Source organism: Poecile atricapillus, chromosome 3 (genome assembly GCF_030490865.1).
Source record: "Poecile atricapillus isolate bPoeAtr1 chromosome 3, bPoeAtr1.hap1, whole genome shotgun sequence".
Lineage (NCBI taxonomy): Eukaryota > Metazoa > Chordata > Aves > Passeriformes > Paridae > Poecile > Poecile atricapillus.
The window spans coordinates 67447200-67467418 of NC_081251.1; the positions used below are offsets into that span (position 1 = coordinate 67447200).

The window sequence follows — 20219 nt, forward strand, 5'->3', positions numbered from 1 at the left end:
CTTTAATTAGAGTACTTCATGCTTGCATACATTTAGTTGCAATCCTCAACTCTCAGAGACAAGATACTGTCTGAAGAAAGCATTGTTTCCTTGCTCCAAGATGTTCCCAGTGTGAGCACAATGAAATTGTGCAGGTTTTCAGTCGCACTGTACAAACTGTAAAGACGTGCTTCTCAAAAGTCCAGGGTGCAAATACTGGTTCCAGACTCCCATGTAAGCATTTCTGCAAACCCCTTTCCATTATTTTGTGTATTATAGAAACCGTAGCAGGTGATGCAGGGTCACAGGGCTTTTCAGGATGGAAGGGACCTCAGGAGGTCCCTAATCCAGCATTCAGCTCAAAGCAGTTTCAACAATGAATTCAAACCAGATTGCTCAGGGCTTTGTCTGAGTTTGGAGATCTCCAGGGATGCAGATGTTGCACTGTCTCTGAGAAACCTGTTAATACTGCTTTGCTATGTTCATAGCAAACTTCTGTTTTTAAATAATATTCTGTGAAATCCTCCCCATGGCAATTTATACCTGTTGTCTATTGTTCTCATGCCACACACCTTTTTGATAACCTCCCCACGGATACCAGTACATCATCTTGAAACATTCTGTACTGACAGGTGAATCTCCCAGCTCTTCTTGCTGGGCACAGGCACAAGTCCTGGAGAGCGCCTTGGTAACAGCTGCAATTGATGACGTGGATTATTTAAGGCTACTTTCTTTATTTTTGGGATTCCAGGATAGCAACTGAGAGGCTTCCAGAGTTTGTAGAGACTACAGACTTCAGTTACACAATTAATGGCTGCAGAATGAAGGCAGTGAGTGATCTTCTGCTCCACTGAAGTTTGTTAGTTCCTTCTTTATTTTTAAATAGAAAAAAAGCAAATGTTTTTGCAGATCTGTTGCTGCCAAGAAGTTCCAAGGGTTAAACAAAAGGCTATTGCAGGAAATTCTTTTGTAGACAGACCCTTGAGGCTTCTGTGCAGAGAAGCTGATGGCACAGAGCTGTGGTTCTCATGAAAACACCCACGCCTGGCAGGCCTGGTGTTCTCGGTAGCTGTTGGCAGCGATGAAACCTCCTTTCCTGGTGCTCTTGGAAGGCAGCTCCTGTGCTGGGTAATGGAGTGTGCCTTATGGCGTGAGAGGACCCCTTCCATTTAGACAGATGGGCCTAATTTGGCTCCCATCGCTTCCAAAGCTGCAGAAGCCAGGCTGGAGAAAGCCATGTGAGCTTAATTAACTCACATCAAAGGTGCGGATCTTCACGCTGGTTTAAATAGATGTGAGCTAACCAAAGACAGACCATCATGTGATTCATTCTACTCCAGAGAAGCTATAGCTGTGTGAAAAACAGCCTGGAGATTCCTCCTCAGTGTCTCTGATACTGAGTTTGCTTACTCTAGTGGTCCAGGGATGACTTCTTGAACTGTCAGGTCAGAGAGAAGACAGTGCAATTGAAAATTAAATTAGTGCTCAATTTTTGCTACATCTGTCACTCCTATAATACAGTTTCTAGACATAAGATAGCCATTCTGCTGATAACGTATGAGACTATAGATATTAGCTCACTTGTCCAACAACTGCATCCAAACAATGCTGACTGCAGCTGAAACTTGCTTTCATCAATAAACAGGCAGGCTTGACTTAGTTACACAGGGAGGGGGAAATGGCTGTGCAGAATGTGATTTTATCGTGATGAACAAAAGAGTGAGTCACTTGTGGTGTTTCTCCACTCTATACACCTTGAGGAAAGGTTGTGTATTGGCAGACGTTTGGGGATAGTGAATGGGAAATGATGCTGGGGGGAAATGCCCAATGCACATTCCAGATGTGCTATGATAACAAAAAAAAAATTTAAAAAGTACCAGTTAGCAAATATATGTAGCTCCAAAATTATTCTGCACCAGTATTGTTGGTCTGTTAGTCTAGCCTGACCTTGCTCTGCCATGTGTTGCTCTTCTAGCAGGGATGAAGAGGGCAGTGCTGTCTCTACACCCTCTCTTCACAACAGTGGGGTTGTGCCAGAGCTGGAGGTGGGCAGTGTATCAGTTCTTCCTCCCCTCCCCAATGGTCTTCTCCCTCTCTTTAATGAAGTGAACAGAGCAGAGCTGACATACATTGAGTGTTGGTGCACATTCTCAGGGGTTTGCTGGGGTGACGGTTACTGAATCCATATGAAAATGCAGTACTGAGTGCATAATAATACTTAGCAGAAACACAAAAGGCCAAGGTTAGGTTGCTGCTTTTACTGAATGTTGTGAACAAAGCGAAAGAGCAGGTCACCCCAGGAGTCAAAGCGTCCTCTAAACCCTGCACAGAGAAGCCCTGTCAGGAGGAGCTGTGCAATAACAAAGACATGCCTGAGCTGGCAGAGCTTTGGCAGGAACGTGTATTTAGCACCGGCTCGCCCAGATTGCCCTTTGTAGCACATCTACTGGAAGGACAGAAATATGAACTGTTTATTGCTGCTTCTGTACCCTTTGAAATAATTTTAAGCTGTTTGGGTGCAAGTGTTGATATCTTGATTGTATACTGTGCTTTCTAATCAGCTCTCCAGCCTTTCCTATCAGACCATGGCCATTCAAATATCAGACCATTTCAGTCTGGATATCCTGCTCTGAAGTTGAATTTTTAAAAAAATCACTTGGTAAAATTGTTTGGGAAAGCAGCATATCTCGTAACAAAACAGTGGGTGCAGATGGAGCTGAACATAGAGTATTTTTCCAAATGGTAATGCTGTCAAGGATTGTTAGTTGTCCCTAAACACGATAAGTGCTTTCTGTGTTTGGAATTTTGCCTGTGTTTTTGTAATGGAGAATGTGCTTGGGTTTGGACACTAATGGTTGTGAACAGCATGGGAGTTGCCCACATTTCCTAGCATTTGGCCTATTCCTGTACACCATGTGGGCTTTTGGCTGAGAAAAAACTGCAGGTGGAGTAGATTGAGTGGATTTTCAGGCCCATAATGAATGTATCACTTGTAATATTGAGGTGGACATCTGCTAAAATACAGTTATGGCCAGAGAAGTGACTCTGTGAGGACGGTATTCTCTAACTGTTCATATGACATCCTTGTCATTAAATTGGAGAGACGTGAATTAGACGGATGAACCACTCAGATGTATAAGGAATTGGGTGGATGGCCACACTCCAGTGACTCAATATCCAAATGGAGATCAGTGACAAGTGGTGTTCCTTAGGGATCAGTATTTGGATTGGTGCTATTTAACGTCTTTGCTGGTAACAGGGAGAGTGGGATCAAGTGCACCCTCAGCAAGTTTGCTGATGCTTCCAAGCTGAGTGGAGCAGTCAACACACTGGAGGGAAGGGATGCCATCCAGAGGGACCTGGAAAGGCTTGAGAGATGCACCTGTGAATCCTCATGAAATTCAAAAAGGCCAAGTACAAGAACATGGGCTGGGGCAATCCTGAGCACAGGTACAGGCTGGAAGGAGAATGAATGAAGAGCGGCCCTGGGGATAAGGTCTTAGGGGTGTTGGTGGATGAAGAACTTGACATGACTTGCAGTGTGTGCTCACAGCCCAGAAAGCCAACCAGATCCTGGGCTGCATCAAAAGGAGCGTGGCCAGCAGGTCAAGGGAGGTGATTCTTCCCTTCTACTCTGCTCTGCATCCATTTCTGCAGTCCCCAGCACAGGAAAGATTTGAGGGGACTGTTCATTCAGCCTGGAGAAGAAAAGGTTCCAGGGGGACCTTACTGCAGCCTTCCAGTAGGAAGGGGGGCTGCAAGAGAACTGGAGAGGCACTTTTTACAAGGGCATGTAGTGATAGGGATGAGCCACTGGAAGTTGGGGGTGCCCCATCCCTGAAAGCATTCAAAGCCGGGTCAGATGGAGCTTTGAGCAACCCCACTGCAGTGAGTTTGGAACTAGATGATCTTCAAATGCGTTTCAACGCCAACTCTTCTATGACCTGCTTCCTTTGTGTCCCTGGGGTCATATCTGCCTGGCTCACTGACAAAAGCAGCTTTGCCTTGCCTGTCAGCAGGGCAGGACAGCATTGACTTAGTTGTGCAAGAGCAAACTGCATTCTGTTGTCTCATCTATCACTGACAGTGGCCAGCTAACTGCTGGTGCCAAGGTCTGTATTGTAGGTGATGTAGGAGTCAAAGAATGGCTTGAAGTTCTCTGATGGACTCTGACAGCTGCAGTTGGGGCATTGAGAAGTCGCATCCATCTTTTGTCTTGCAAATTCTAGAAAATTAATGCCACTGAAAAGCTAAATGGCATACTAGTATACTTTTTTTCCCACATTCATGCAATTTATTTCATTGTGTAGAAGGGGAAGTGTTCAGAATCTCACTCTGTACACTGTGGTTAAGTACAATGCCTGTATGTGGAAAAACTAACTTGTAAATCCTGTGTTTGTACGTGTTTTTGCACGTGTACACAGGCAAAGCTGAAAAATAGAAATGAACATAAAACCATCATAGGTTTCTTATCCTACTTCCAACATCCATGTAGTCTTCCTAAGTCTTGTCTGTGCATGGTTTTAAAAGGAGCTCAACAACCAGTTGTTTGATTACAGATGGAGTTGACTATCTAGGTAATGTCATCATGTATAAATGGTATGTCCAGCAAGAAAAAGGTGAGGAAAAGCAGCAAAAGTAGAGGAGGTTTGAGTGATAGAGTAATAATGATTTTTCCTCTTTAGAGGTGCACTTATCTGTACTTATAGTACTGCTGGTTGGCAATATCAGCAGGCTGTTTGAGAAACTAGCCAGCCTTTGCTGAAGCACACTGAACACCCAGAACAGTTGCAGTCGGTGATTTATGCATATTTAAAAAGTCTTCAAGGGAGTTAGCCACCAAAGCTGGAGTTGGGATATTGAAAGTGTTTGTGGAGTGTGCCTGTGCCTACTCTGTAGCTGACACTAGTCATGTCCACCATTCTTCGCATCTTACATTAATATTTCAGGATCCTAGAATAAACTGCTTATTCCTGCTGTGAAATGATCATCTCTGCTGTGAAAATTCAGTGCTGGCTGCTGTTGCTATTTGTCCTGAGAGGACACCTCTGCATCTCACTGGAATAGGATCCCACTGTTTTGTTTTGTCTTGCTGGCTGCAAGAGGCCCTCTAAAGTATAAACAACATCTGAGTTTAATTAAAAAGGTATCTACAGCACACACACAACCAAAAAAAAAAAAAAAAGGGAGCTGAAGAACACAGAGATAAGATTTCCTAATTTTTTGAAAGTATCCAGACTTTATGGGGAGACAGACACGCAGAACAAAAAGTAGCTGTAGAAGGGGCGGACTTTCTAGTGTCATTTTGGGGTTTTTTTCCTCAGTACAGACTGAAGTCGGGGGGATGTAGCCTGAGTATGAGGTACACAAAGTAGATTCACCTAGAAAATATTTAATGGAGATTTACTAAGTGTGCAGTCTCAGTCTCTCAGTATTTCAGTTATCTTCATAAGTTAAATTCATAGTGACATTTTTATCATTAATTGAGCTTTTCAAAGGTAGACACAATAGAAATTCTGGAACAGACAGTCTATTTTTAGTGTCTGATATCACAGACCAAGGCAGCAAAGGCATTTAAATATAGAGCTAGCATTAAACATGAAAACAAAGCAAGGCTTGTTCCGTATGTAGCAAAGTGAATACCATTTTTAAACAGTTCTTAGTTCACTTAATACTATCAGAGTAAGTAAAAATCTCTCCACTTTCTGCAAGCTAATGATCTCCTGCAGTCTCACCACTGTTTTTGTTGGAAGGCCATTTATGAATAATCCCTTAAGCAAAATCTGTTCAATTATAGACTGGAGACTCAGTGGACTTTGCAGCTGTGATGGTTTGGGTGACCTTATCTTCCTTTCATACTTTTGGAAGATCCTTGTTTTTTGGAGTAGGATCTTCTGTTTAACACTCCTGGTCTTCTGAAGTATTTTTGATAATGTCAGTGTTACAGGAAAAGTAGATTATCAAAGGTAATTGTTTTTTTCAGAACTAGTTATACTGTTATAAACAAAATAATATTTATGTTATAAATAGAAAAGATAACATCTGTCAGACTTCTGGCAGTCTGACTGATAATTGTGGAGGGGAGAAACTCTCTTTAGCTTTATAAGTGTTTTTCTAGGTATTCTTAATCTTCTAATGTCATTTGTAATAGTTTTCTTGCCCCTTTACATACAGCAGGGATTTTACTTTGAACCTTAGATCAGTTGAATATATTCTTACTGTGCTCTTCTTTTATCCTAGAAATGGTACAGATCTGGTGAAACTGACAGACTAGATTTGTATTAACTCTGTGATTTAATCTCATTGCAGCCTGAGGACTAGACGGAAGGGGTAATTGATTGACTAACTTTAGCTCCCTTTGTGTATTTTTTTTCCTTTCTTCCCTTAGAATTTAAAAGTGACAGCAAAACTGGAAATGTACAGCCTCATGCTGGTAAGTGTCATTCCAGTGGATACATTGGAATGAAACCAGTCATTCAAATTGTTTAAAAAGAGAGCAGGATAAATTGTCATTAAGAAGGTGCATCTCTGAGGGGGGAAAAAACCCCACAACAACCAAAAAAACCAAAACTAACAAACAAAATCAACTCAAACCCACCCAAACTCTGTGGTGAGCATTTTCTGTGATGTGCAGCCCAACTTGCCATTCACATATTACTAGATTTCCAAGATACCCAGCTGAGTGGCATTACTCTGGGAAGGACAGCAATGTGTATTGGCTGTGTTAGAAAAGTGTCAGACTTTAGTAATGTGATAGCAGCTAAACCAACAGAGGAATGAACTTAAAGATGTCATGTCTTCTGTTAAGATTACTCCTCTTTGTCTTTGCATAGAGTCAGCTTGACTCCCCAGGCAGCCTCTCTGTGTTCTTGTTCTGTGGTGCCCCAGCCACTCTCGCCAGTCCATCTGTGTGTGTTGAGGACAGCTGGCAGCAACTTCAAGTGCCAACTAATTGTAGCCCTTGCTTGTGCTACTTCTAAGTCCCCAAGTAGGGAAACACTACCGTGTGTCCTCAAGGAATAGTAAGGATATTGCTCAAGATAGATGTTGTGAGGTTAGTTGAAAAATGTCTCTTTTAAGATCCATAACAGCCTTGCCGGTCATTAGGGAAAACAAATAGGTCCTAATCAATAAAAAATCAAGAGCATGTTGTGAGGAGAGTGAGAAACACATCATGATTATTGGTGCACATCTGGATGTGCTTTGGAATGTCTGTTTCTCCACAGCAGAAGGACACTCATCCAATGAAGATGCCTGGAGAGAGGAAGGCCTCCCATCTGTGAATTCAAAGGGACTGATTACTTTTTTTTCTCTTCTGCTGGCCTGGCCTCTGCTCTTCATGATGTAGGTTCTGATGCTCCACAGCTACTCTCCTTTGATCTTTCCATGCTTTATCTTCTCTCAGTGTTGTGTAGGTTTCCTGTTTCAGCAGTGCTGCCTGAAGCACACAGAGAAATGCTCCATTTCAAACAAGATGCTCTGTGAATTTTGTGTTTGAAGGAGAACTCAAGCAGTTTGAAAAGATGTGATTTCTTTGGTGAATGATCAATCTGTTTTCTACACAAGAATGAAAAGGAATGGCTATCAGCTGGAAATCCCTCTTCCTGACTCCCATATGTCATATCCCTCTTGATTTATACTTTCTGGTTTTCCCCAATGGTTTAGATTGCAGCTTTATTTTACATAAGGGAACAAAGTAATCTGGGATTACGACATCCAGATTTTCCCTGATTCTAAGGCTTCTTTGGTTGTTCAAGCAAATAGAATTGGGAAAGGCAATAATCCTGTAAAAACATACGTATGACAATGAATGGGTAATATGTTCAAAAGGATTCCATTTCAGTTCCTTATCAGAGGGATTAATTTCTTGCAATGCTTGTGGGCATGATGAATAAAATCAGTCATGGATTAGAAACTAATTAAAGAAGAAAGACTTGAAATGATTAGCAAAATTTGGAATTCATAAGATCACTATGAAACACATACTGGTAATTTTTTTGTTTATGTCAGTGTCTTTTGCCTGTTGCTGTTGAAGTTCCTGATAAGTCCACAGTTACAATTGTTTGGTTTACAATTCATGTGAAACCAGTGGCAGTAGAATTGTGTACCCGGGTGCATTTAAGGCTGTAAAGAAGGTAGAAATAGTATCATAATGAATCAATGGTTATAGATGTGGAAAAATAGACAAGCTTTTCATCATATAAGGCTTTATTCACAAGACATCCAGATAAATTAGAAGATCTAAAAGTTAGCAAATGAAAAATCAGAATTTGTGAGCTTTCTTTAAGACAAAATAGGCTGATAAATAGTATTCGGAAGAAGTCCATCTCCCCTTCCCAGGGGCACACAATTCAGGCTTCTGACAGCTTTCTGTCTTGGTCCACAGATCACAGAATCAGAGTCTTTGAAGTTGGAAGAGATCCACAAGGATCATCAAGTCCAACTCTGAAGTGAACAGCCCATACAGGGATTGATCCCACAGCCATGGCGGATTTAATTTTTTTTGGCACCAGGCTTTAACCAACTGAGCTGATCTCAGGGTCATGGTAGTCCAGCAAAGATTAAGCTGGAGTTGAAGTCCATTTTGACAAAAGAGAGAGATTGTAGAGTTTTGAAGCATGTGCCAAGTGCTGAAAGTCACACAAATGAGAAATAAAAAGGAAGTCAGTCATCAGAGTAGCTTTGTTTTGTTCATGTGGTTAACTGTTGAAAGCTACATAATTGCAGCCTTCAGTTGCTAGCCTACACAGAAGCTCACCAAATAGTTTTATTTTTCCTTTGTGTAGCACTTTCCACCCTCCAAACCCTTTAAAAACGTTAATTAGCCTTTGTTGCATCCTTTGAAGCTGGTAATTTTAGTATCTTATCCCTATTTCAGCCTCACCTTCCTGAGATTCAGCTGCTGATGAAGATTTACTTATGTAATTCCTAATTCTCTGTAGCTAAATTCACAACAGAGTAACCTGAAATTTATAGTAAATTCAGAACAACTTAATAATACACAGTGGTGTACCCCAGTGTAGCTGTAAACAAATCCTGGCCGGTGGAGAAGTGCACGGCCAGTGGGTGACAGACATTGTGGGTGACCTGCAGCTCAAGCCTCAAATCCAGTCCATTAGACCACACTCCAAAACCACAAAATTCAGATGTACTTCAAAATTGTGCCAGGCTCTTACAGTATTCCTGGTCTAGCAGTTTCCCTTTGTGGCTGGAATGCGGAGGTCTGATGAAGAGTCTAGCTCTCTTGGTCAGTAGCTGGCTGCCAGCCATCTCTCCTTCCTACCATCCGGCCTCTACTTAAAATAATTGTGTGGCATATGGCAGGGATAATAGAAATACAGAGGTGCTGTGGAAGAGACTCTTCAACGTGTTAATTTCACTGGCATAATGTCAGTTGGTGATGACTGAAAAAAAATGCTCTTGTTAAACCTCAAATGAGATATTTAATCTTGAACACCTGTGGGAAAGCATGAGAAATGAAGGGCATGGTGTGCAAAGCAGTAGGAGGTGGTGGTTTGATCCACTGCTGTAGAAAACCAAAGTTTGGTTTTTCCCTCTGCCTGAGGAAACTTGAACTCTTATCTCTTATCTTGAAGCACAGTGCTGTGCAATTTAATATTCTGTCTTAACCTTATCTGTTGATCAGCCCTGTTCACATATGTAAACAGTTCCTGGTGAGGCAATGGGAATAGCAACTTCTCATCTTCCAGGTAGGCATCTTCAGTGATTCTTCAAGTTAGTGATTCTTTTCTTTTTCACTTGCTAAAAAAAGGTTAAAAAATTCAAATATTTTAAACATGGTTAGGCAGAAATGGAGTAGGAATGTGACTCTTAGCTCAAAGTTTTTTTAATTTTAATATTATACATTTATATATAAAATAAATAATAATATAATTATATATTTTTAATTATTTTGGTTGCTTCACATCAGAATGATACTCTAAAAAGGAACTAAAAAGCTGCAGACCCTCTAGCAAAATTCAAATTTATTTTTCTTGATTGCTGTTTTTTACTCCATAATTAGTTTGGATAATGTTTTGCTTGTAGGCTAGACAACAGCAGAAAAATTATCTCCCTTGATCTCTTTTTCTTTGAGTAGCCTCTCAAGTTAACAGCCAGACTAGCGTAATGCTAGGCTGGATGAGCATTTTGAAGGACTTGGTAATTTCTTTTGGTTTTCCTCCTTTGAACTGAGCTCTGTTTAGCCTTAGTGGATTAGTTTTCTTGCAGCTATTGAATTGCAGGTGGTACCTGTAAACCCACACCTTTGCTCTTTAAATACATACAGATGTTTTGTAGCAGTCATCTTAATTTGCTAAGAAATGTTAATGTTCTTCAAATTTTCTTTAAAGAGTGGGAATGGAATAACACCAAGAATTGCATCAGCTCTTCTATTTGGTAATGAGGAAATATGAAGTATCTCATAAAGCTTTCCGTGACTGAATGACAGGGCGTATGTAGACATGGAACACATGTTGTTAAAAACATGTAGATAAACAAATTAAATACATTCTTTTCAGTGGTTCACATTTTGGCTAAGGTAAACACTTTTCACGGAAGCTAAGTAGTCATCAAATTATTTTTTTTTAGTTGAAATTTTGGTCTGAACATAGAAAAGGACATTAGGAGGAAAGAAAGGTAAATGCAAATGCCAGTTGGACTTGCCTCTTTCAGAGCTTCCTGCTCAGTTTTTCCACTCTTGTAAGTTTTGTTTGGATTTTGGGTTTTTTGAGGCACAGGAGGTAATATGTGCTTAAGAAAGAAGCATCAACTTCAGGACAAAAAGTGTGGGGTAAAGAGTCTGAGAGCATCACGAGAAGGTGCCCCAGGAGCCTGGTACCTCTTACTGCATTTGTCAGGTGGAAGAAGAAGAAAGGAGGAGGTTTGGTCATTGCTTGCTTACAAGGGTAAGGAGTGAAATGTTAGAAGTTAGGTGAGTAGGTCACTAGAAAGCTAAGCTGGAGTAAAGAAAAACACATGATGCACTCCTGTGGCTGCAAAGGGCAAAAAGTGCCACAATTTGTGATTATGTGAGCCCTGAACTGTCTGCATGCACCAGAATATTGTAATAGTGCAACATAGTTTATGATAAGTAAGAATGAAAGGAGCCACAGTAGCATAGCACAACTGGTCATTTTAAGGCACAAAAACATGTTAAGAGTTAGAACTAGAATGGTTGCCACTTCTTGCCAGAAATGTCTTCACTCACTAGTGCACTCTTTTTCTGTGAATCTGTCGTGGTCACTGGCCATAATGGAGGCTTGATTTGGTGAGGCACAAGGTCAAAGGAGATTTTGAATAGCAGTTTTGACCTTTTCACTCTAGGTACTGCAGGTGAAGTGGTGAGCCACAGTCAAGGTTCTGACTGCCACTACAATAGGTTGTTCTGGAACTTTGCAAGTTCCAGGATGAAACTAATGAGAAAAGAGAAATGAAAGAATTGAAAAAGAAGGTCATGGAAAGGTTGAACAGTTTTCTGTTTTCTGAACAGTCTTTTCTTAGAGTGTTTTATGCACCTCAAAACTCCTAGGAGCAAAAGAATAAAATTAAAGTTGGCCCTGTCTTAGTCCAGCTTCACAAAATGACAGAAAGAATTAAAACCGTTAATGTTTACGAATAAACTGCCAAATTTCAGTGAAAAACCTAAGAATACAGAAGGTGTCTGCTGTATTAAACCTTCATTTGGAGCAGTGGAAGGGCACGATTATCCCTAGGGTTTGCATCCTAAATGCATTTCTTCTGCTTTTTAAAATTACAAAACCAGAAATATCATCCTGACCATAGTTCAGTCAGCAAATGGAGAAGAAAGCAGGAAGATGTTTTATCTGAGTGAGTGATATGGAACATCTGAGGTCTGCCATGAAGTTGAAGGAGATGGGCATTTTGCCAAAAGTCGCTTTCAGGGGAAGCATAGCAGAGTATGGTGGGAAACACTGTATTTTCCTCTATATCCATGCTACATGCAACAGGAAATATTATTGTTTTCCCTAAATAGTGCAAACACAATTGATTTTCTCTTCTTAGTGATCCGTTGAGATTCTTCTGATTGAAACTACTTAGATTCTAAAACAAGCATTATTCTGTAGTGGCCTTTGTTGACACTAAAAGGGATATAGCTAGGGCAAGACATCACCATAGGGTTTCTAGCAGATTACCTGTTGTTTCCTTTCAGCCTTTCACACAAATAGGTTTTTTAATTCTTCTCTGCTGAATTTTGAGGTCCTCCTAGCACTGAAGAATGTTTTATAATTCATTATCTTTGACATACTGTGAGATTATTCCTTTGAAAGGATATTTCTGGTTGCACAGTTGCAGATCTTCAAGTATGAAAGCTTTCTTTAGAGATTATCACAGCACTTTTCAAATCTCTACCTATATATGCTTAGGGACTGTCTTAAAAAGCTAGTGTTATTGCATCTTTTTCATGGTCTCTGGGACACGGTTTTCTGTATTTTTTGTTACACCTATTTCCCTTTATCATTTTATGACCACAGTCCTTTTCACCCTCTATTAGTCTTGAAAACAGGAATATTTTCTGTATGAGATCACAAGTTTGCCATGAGCTGAGGCCTAACAATTTCCTTCTTAAAAAATCTGAATTTAATCTTACATATTAGACAGTGCCATTCTAGTTCCTACTGCTGATGCAATTCCTCGTAATTGATCTCTTACCTTAGGAACATCTTGAAAGTTAGCAACTTCATTTATTTGCCGGGAGAGATATTTTGTCAATGAATAAATCCTAAAAATTTGGTGGCAGTGTTTATATATTTCCTTTCCCATATAAGTGCACGTCCTATCATGGTAATACATTTATAACACAGAAATGCTGACCCCATAGCACATAGATTATTCATAGCCCAAACCCACCCAAAGTGGAATGATACAAAATGAGCTGTGTTTTGTCTCACCTTTTTAACTGGAGGGAAATTGCACATTTTTTTCACTTCACACCTAATAGAAACACCAAAGGAGATTTGGAAATCTAAAAGGGTGTTTTACATAAATTGCTCTTTAAACTGTCTGAACAGTGGAATATAAACAAAATGAAGACTTCTTGTGAACAAGCACAAGTATTTAATATCATTTTAATAGCTCCTTTTATTAAGAGTGACCTATTAGAAGTTTTTAAGGAACCTGTTGATTGTCCATGTCTCTGCCCACGGTAGAGTTCAGTATCTATAGTTAGAGTGCAAAATAGTGCAGAAAGTCATCTTATGCTTCATACTAAGAAAATTAACTTTACTTGGAATGAATCACGCTGCTTATCCTGGTCTTACCTGCTGTTGTTCATCTCAGGACTGGACAGCTGAGCAAGGCTTACAGAACTCAGATCTGTTTCTTATCCTGGTTCATTACTTTCAGAATACGGTAAATTCTTTTGAGCAAGAATTTATAAGCGTGCAGAAAGGGGTTGCAGAAAAGACAGATGTTTCTTGAAACACAAGCATATTGATCTTTGTGCCCTTTCTCTTACCAGCAGCTTCAGATTAACACAGATGCAGTTATGTTGTGTGGCAAGATATTTTGCAGTGGGGAATGTTATGGATTACTTATCTCCGGGTTTGAGCGTGAGATTTTTATGTCCACCACTGTGTCAGAGCAGCTCAGTGGCACATGAAAGGCTTTGATCACCAGCCTCTTATCCAGAGCAGATAGAGGATAAAATATCTGAGGAGGCTGCATTGTTCTAGACTAATCATGTCTAGTCCTCAGTGAGAGCTCAGATATTGCCTCTGTACTGCCTTGTTACAGGAGACAAGAAGTCACAGAGGTTTTATCTCTAAACTATCACATGTGTTTTATCTCTACTGACTCTGCTTCCATGATGCCATGCTTGTTCTCTAGGCTGTTCTTGCCACTAGTCACTGTCACCTTCCCCCTTCATCCCATTCCTTAGTAGCTCAGCCGATGTCCTCCTGCCTTCCTCATTTACTCTACCCATGCATCTTTTCAAAGCTTCACAAATTTTTCTCTCTTCAGTACTTGGAGTAAAAATCCTTACAGCCCCCTTTCTTCATTCACTTTGTCCCACATGCTTCATTTTATTTTCCTTGAGCACCTCCTACACCCTACTCTTTTTCCATCCTTCTGTAGTCCTTATCCTTTCTTGTGTTCGTCTCCCTGGTTTGGATGTTGTTAGCTCTTGGAGAGCAGCGATTTTGTGCAACCAGCTATGCTACTTTTGCGGAGTAGCAATGGAAAGAATAGAAAAGATCGGAAATCTATGCAAATGCAATCCCTTGAAGACTAATGAGTTGAGGGTAGTGCACATGTAAAATGTCCCCCTGAAACACAGAATAAATGAGAAGTGAAGCTGTTTATTAAACTTTTCTGCTTACTGCTTTGGATTAGGCATCACCATAAGCAGTCCGCATCTCCGCTACACTAGATTAAGTTTGCAGAACCTGCCCTGGGATAAAATTTCCAGTTGCAAAAGGAGGAGTGGAAATTCTCTTCGTAGTTATGTGTGAAATGTATAAACCAGATATGAAACACAAATACAACAATATCAGAATATTTCTGTTGTGGTTGAAGGTGTGTTACCAAGCCTATTTTGTTATAGGTACTCTTATATTTAATGGAATTTACCTTAGCTTTGTTTTATAATTTTGAGAAATCACCTGGTGCCTCCTTTGCCCCAAGATAGATTCAGCTGTCCTTATCATGCTTAACAGATGTTGATCTGTCTTTAAACTGTCCCAGCACGTTAATTCCACTGTCTCCCTAAGCAAACTATTTTAGCATTCATAATATCTGTAATACAATGGTGGTTCTTTACACAACAACGTGACACTAAGGCTTGTGCTTACCTTATGATTCACAGTAATCCCTGCATCCCTTTTAGCCTAACTGTTAGCTCCCCAGATGTTCCCCACCCTGAATGTCTTTGTCTGTGTAATTTTGTTTCAATGCAATACCCTTCAGTTTTCTGTATTACACAGCATCTGATTCCCAAACATTACGCCAGAATAACCTGCTTTTTCAGTTGTTTCTCTAGAAGTGGTAGTGGATTGACATGTTAGTTTCTTTAGAATGGAGCCTTAAATGAAAACAACCTTTGTCTCTCTAATGGGTAATGACAGTGCCTTCCAGCCCTGTGCTCCTTGGAAACCAAAGCAGGCAACAATCTCTTCTTTGCACCTTTCTCATTCAATCTTTCACCAGAGATCAAGCATGTATCTATTGATCTAATACGTGTGAACCAATATGTGTATATTCATATAGATTTCACTAGCTTTGACAAGAATTAGTTTTTGATTGCCCAGTCCCATTACACCTTCACTGAGAGAGGTGTTTTTTTCAGCTCCTTCTGAAAAGCATATGCCCCTGTGGATATTTGCAGGAGAGGGTCAGTCTGTTAGTGTGACAGTGGAGGGTCCAGAGAACACCCTGTATCTATGTGTGACCTTGCACAAAAATGGAAGATAACTTAACCTGTCTCAACACAGAGGTCATGTGCAAAATGCTAAAGAGTTTGTTCAATGCAAATTATATTACATGGATTGATTTGGCATGTACTTGCTATGTAGAAAATTTTGCCTTCCTCTCAAGTGGAGTTAACAGTATTATGAAGTTGTTTTATTCATAATGCCTTCTTTAGTCACTATTTATTGATTTTTATAGTAGAGCTTTCCATAAATTTCATAATTAATTACTTGATCTTGAACCCTGAAGGCCTTATTTATTGCTTAAAAATTAAGAAATCAAGTCAGGCTGTAAGACAACTGTTATCGAACCTTCCTTTCAAAAGAACTGACCTGTAAAATTAAGTGGGTTTTTTTTTTTTTTTTTCAATTTTATATAATATTAATACCTCCTGTTTTGTATATCCTTTGAAATTTTCCTGAGACGTCTATAAACTAAACACAGTTGCATTCTTCCTTTGCCTGATGACTTTGAAATCAAGTGACAAACTATATTGCACAGATTTACATTGTGTAATAGCTTTGTGATACAAAATTATTTGTGTTAATTGTTTTCCCTTGTCAGATATTCTGTTGTTCTATGGAACTGCATTTTAGAATCCTGACTTATTTTTTATTGTCTCAGAAGCAATATCCTGAACATATCTTATGATGGGGAAAACTATTGGTTTTAATACAGTTTTTATGTAATTACTTCTATGCATAAATACATATAAATTTCTATTATGTGTGTTTTTGTATATTTCATATAATTTTTAATATATTGTCTGCTAATTTCTTAGTTCACAGACTATTTTATGATTTATTTTTCATAAATATGAAAGAATACCCTATTCACAAACTCCTGCTGAAATTAGTTTCATATTTCCCCACCAACGTCCCCCTTCCTGTCCTCTGGAAAATACTGTTCTCCATTAAAAGTTTAAAACCATGCAGGAAGGCAGATTTCTGCTGTGCTCATTTGATTTGTCTGTAAAAATCATTTTAGAAGTGTAAGGACATGTCATGTAACATACCTTCTGTCCTCTGTCATCACGACGTCTCTTTCTGAAACGCTTTAAGGTTTGTGACTGCTCTGAAGAGGACAGATTTCATAGGAGTTTTGTTTTGGTACTGGTGTTGCTGTGTAGGCAGACAGATATTGTTACATACGATTTGCATCTGTGCATTGAATGCTAAAATATCCACTTTACAGGTAGTTTAATAGAAGTATTCATATGTTAAGTAATTTGTATTTGGCTTTTGATGTTGCATCTACTTACAAAGATCATTTTCTTGACTGGGTATGGAACAAGCCTGTGATGAAAAAGTGGAATTGACTGGATTTGACTAAAAACAAATGATGTCTCTTCGGCGACACTGAAAAATAACACAGCACGTGGGTGTTCCTGGTGTTTGGCATACAGGATGTTCTGCTGCTTTTGGTTTCTCCATTTTCTTGACAGTTTGCTGTGGCCCACTCCTGGATTCTCATTTACCAAGACAAATTTTCTCAAAATTGCAAGAAAATAAATTAAGCTTGCAAGTGTTGAATTGTAGCAATGTTCCTTCTCTGAACTTGATGAAAATTTCAGGACATTCATTCATATGTGCTTTAACCAAAGGAACCTAAATTAGCATTTGAAGGAGTTGCAGCAAAAATTAAGGACGTGCTGTTTAAGAGATGCCAAGTCAGAAGAAGGAAAGAAAATGTGTATTCATGATGCTTTACCTTTAATTAATATACAAAAGGTGACATTTTTATGCAGTCAGGAGATATTTTTCTGGAGGAGCAGAAAGCTCTCTGTGAATGGTTCCCATTTCTCATTAATGAGTGACAGATCCTAAGTCTCCTTTGCGTTGCTACATGAGGGCCTTATCTTAAGCAGTCAGCAAGGCAGTGCTGATAATTTGAAAACATTTGTGTATACCAGGAAATTGACATATAGAATCATTACATTATAGCTTCAGAGGGAATTTATGGAGACCATAAATATATTGGTTTAATTAGGGGCACATTGCTAACGCTGACACATTCTCCTCAAAGTATGCTTTCAGAGCACAATTACTAAATGTTTTCTTTCAAAACAGGAAGCTTGAGGATGAAAATTAAGTTAGATAATTCAGTTGAGGTTTTTTGTGTATTTGAAGTATAGTTACAGTCCATGAAGTCTACAGGGCTGCTCATGAGTGTGCATCCAGAACACAGACAGAGCTGAGAAAAAGCAAATAATGAAGTGCTGCATAGATTAAGTTATAACAGTAAGAGATGTTATCTCAGTTTGGCAAACACTCTTTTAATGAAGCAGGGCAAATTGAGAAAAGTGAATTTTCAGGGACTTAGAATGTTCTTAAAAAAACAGTTGTCTGTACTCTTGTTTTCCCCCATTTATATTTTCAAAATGGTTATTTACTGTAAAAATCAAGGACCTGAGAGTAGCCATGCAATTACATAAGGCAGGGTGAACTATTTCACCTACTCAACATGACTTTATCTGTTTGCTGGGGCTTTTGCCAGCTGTGCTTTCATAAAGGCTAGTTGCAAAATAGCTCTTTTGTCTGTGTTGTCCCTTTCTGCTTTCTCAGACCACTAGAGATAGCTACCCCTGCCATAAGTGACCAGGTCTAATTAAAATCTAGTCTGTCTAATGAAAATATGCAGGCAGAAACACCTGGTACACATTCCTTTAAGAATATGGAGAGAGGTTTGTGTGACACTGAGTGGGAGACAGTCATAGAATGTTTAGTGGTTACTTTCTCAGTGATCATCTCACCAGTGGTTTTCAAGGTTGGTTTTGGCAAGGAGGTGGTTGCTGTAGCAGAGTCCTCTCCTCTCCTGCAAATCCAGGACACCAAGGAAAGGAGATGTACGCTGTGATTCCAGTTACTTACACTTCTGTATGTCTTTTCTGAGGTGTGTCGGCAGCTTTGACAAAGCTGTGAAGTACAGTAGGTAAGAATTCTTGTTTTCAGGCAAATATATTGAGACACAAAGGATTTAAGTAACTTCCTGAAATAATACAGAAAACCAGTAGCAGAACTAGAAGAGGGACTAAATATTTTTATTATCTGTCCTTGCTGTTTTGGGAGTGCCATTCATAGAAAGTGAGAGGTAAAACACTGCAGTTTCTGTGTTGTGTTTATGGTGGGCTTGAGTTTTTTACTTAGGTTCATACCCCAGGAGGACTCTTTTTATATCTTTTAAGAGATAATTCTCATTCTTTTCTTTGGGCACTGTAGGAGGCATGTTATCAATGTTTTTGGCAATTCAAGGCTGAAAAGGCACAAGTAATAGCTTCATTTTACTTTCTGTGATGTCATACTCTGGGTCATTCAGGCTCCTAAATCATGGAGGATCTTGTTCAGACTGTTTGCAGCCAGAGCACATGAAAATAGCAGAGAGAACTCTTTTTCTTTATGGCTTTGCTGGCTGGACTCTGAGTCACTCAGCACTGTACTGAGCTAGTTTATTGCAAGAAGTAGGAAAACCTTGCTGTCTGCTGGAAGACCACAGCGATCTGAGTAATGTCAAGTGTAATTCGGATGCATCAGCACTGCACTGCTGCTGATTTTTGTCTCCAGCTGTTTCCTCTCAAGGAACACCATCTTCTGAAGCAATCTCCTGTGTGTTTGGGCTTTGTGCCTTACTCTCTTCTGGCCATCACACCATACTTTTCCCAATTTTTGCTGCTCAGGTGCTGATCGCTCTTCAGTACCAGTGAGAGAGTTCAAAGCAGTGTGACAGGTGTGAACCCAGTGGTTGTCCTGCTGGGAGGTACAGTCTCAAGACTGAGTAGGTTTGGGTTTAGTTTTTCACTTACCCTTGGGAACAGGTCCTACAGAGACAAGGACAGTGTATAGTAAAACAGCTCTAAAAGGCAAATATTTCACTTGAGGCAGTGCAAAGTGCAAAATATGCAGAAGAAGGAGGATTTTTTTTTCCTTTCTGAAGACTTTTACTTTCCCTTTTCATAATGTGGAGGACATCAAAATTTATCACTTTGTAGTATACCTGGAAATGGCGAGATGGAAGAAATAGCTGGAAAGAGAAATGGGCTCAAATTAACCTTGCATGCCAGCCCCTAAAACTGCAGTGGTCTTTCTGTAACTCATCCTATTTTTTACAAGGAGTGCTAGCCAAATATTTCATTATTTTTGTTGAAAATAATGATTACAATCATATTTAGAGCTACCAAGAAACTGATTTTCAAGGCAGTAAAGCAAATAGTTCATTCATTTTTTCATTCTGATCATCTAATATATTTCTATTTTGCAGTAAACTTCAAAATGTCTTTTTTGTCCTCTAACACTGAGACTTGAAGTGATAGAAAGGAATGGTGTAAAAGACAAGTGTTTGCCAGTGCTAGAGAAGCCAAGGACGTGCAAAGAAAACAGATTAATTTAGTGGCAAACAGGCAGAGACCATGAAGAGCACTTTTTACAGCAGATATCTTGCATAGCCAGCAAAGGGATTGGAGTGAGTGTGATCTACTGAGATAACCTCACATTTTAGTACCGAAACAACAGCAGCAGCATTTTGAATCCTTGTAGGCATTTCAAGGCCTTGTCAAGGGGGGGGCAGGTGCAGAAGAGTTGAGAATCCATTCATTGGGAGGTGTTGTGCTGTAAAGAGTTGGTGCTTAATTAGATCTGAAGGATACCAAAGGAGTGAGGAAACAAAAGTGTTAATATGAAAGGCTAATAATAGAGTTAATAATTGAATTAATAACTTTAATTGAGTAATTAATAGTGTCTGATTCAAGCTGAGAGCTGGGAGACAAATTAATTACTGTTTAAAAGTTTAAGGATAAAGATCATGGTAAATCAATCCTA

General features: G+C 39.5%; 1 protein-coding gene across 4 annotated transcripts in view; it reads left to right on the top strand.

Annotated features, from left to right (window-relative positions):
• Window positions 1–20219, top strand: part of SASH1 (SAM and SH3 domain containing 1) — a 532432-nt gene that overhangs the window by 434539 nt on the left and 77674 nt on the right. The window contains exon 1 of one of the 4 annotated variants that reach the window (XM_058834793.1): window positions 9677–9689. The exons of the other annotated variants lie outside the window; for them this stretch is intronic. The gene's annotated coding sequence lies outside the window, so the exon portion shown is untranslated. Of the gene's footprint in view, window positions 1–9676; window positions 9690–20219 lie in introns of those variants that run through there. 4 annotated transcript variants of the gene reach the window in all.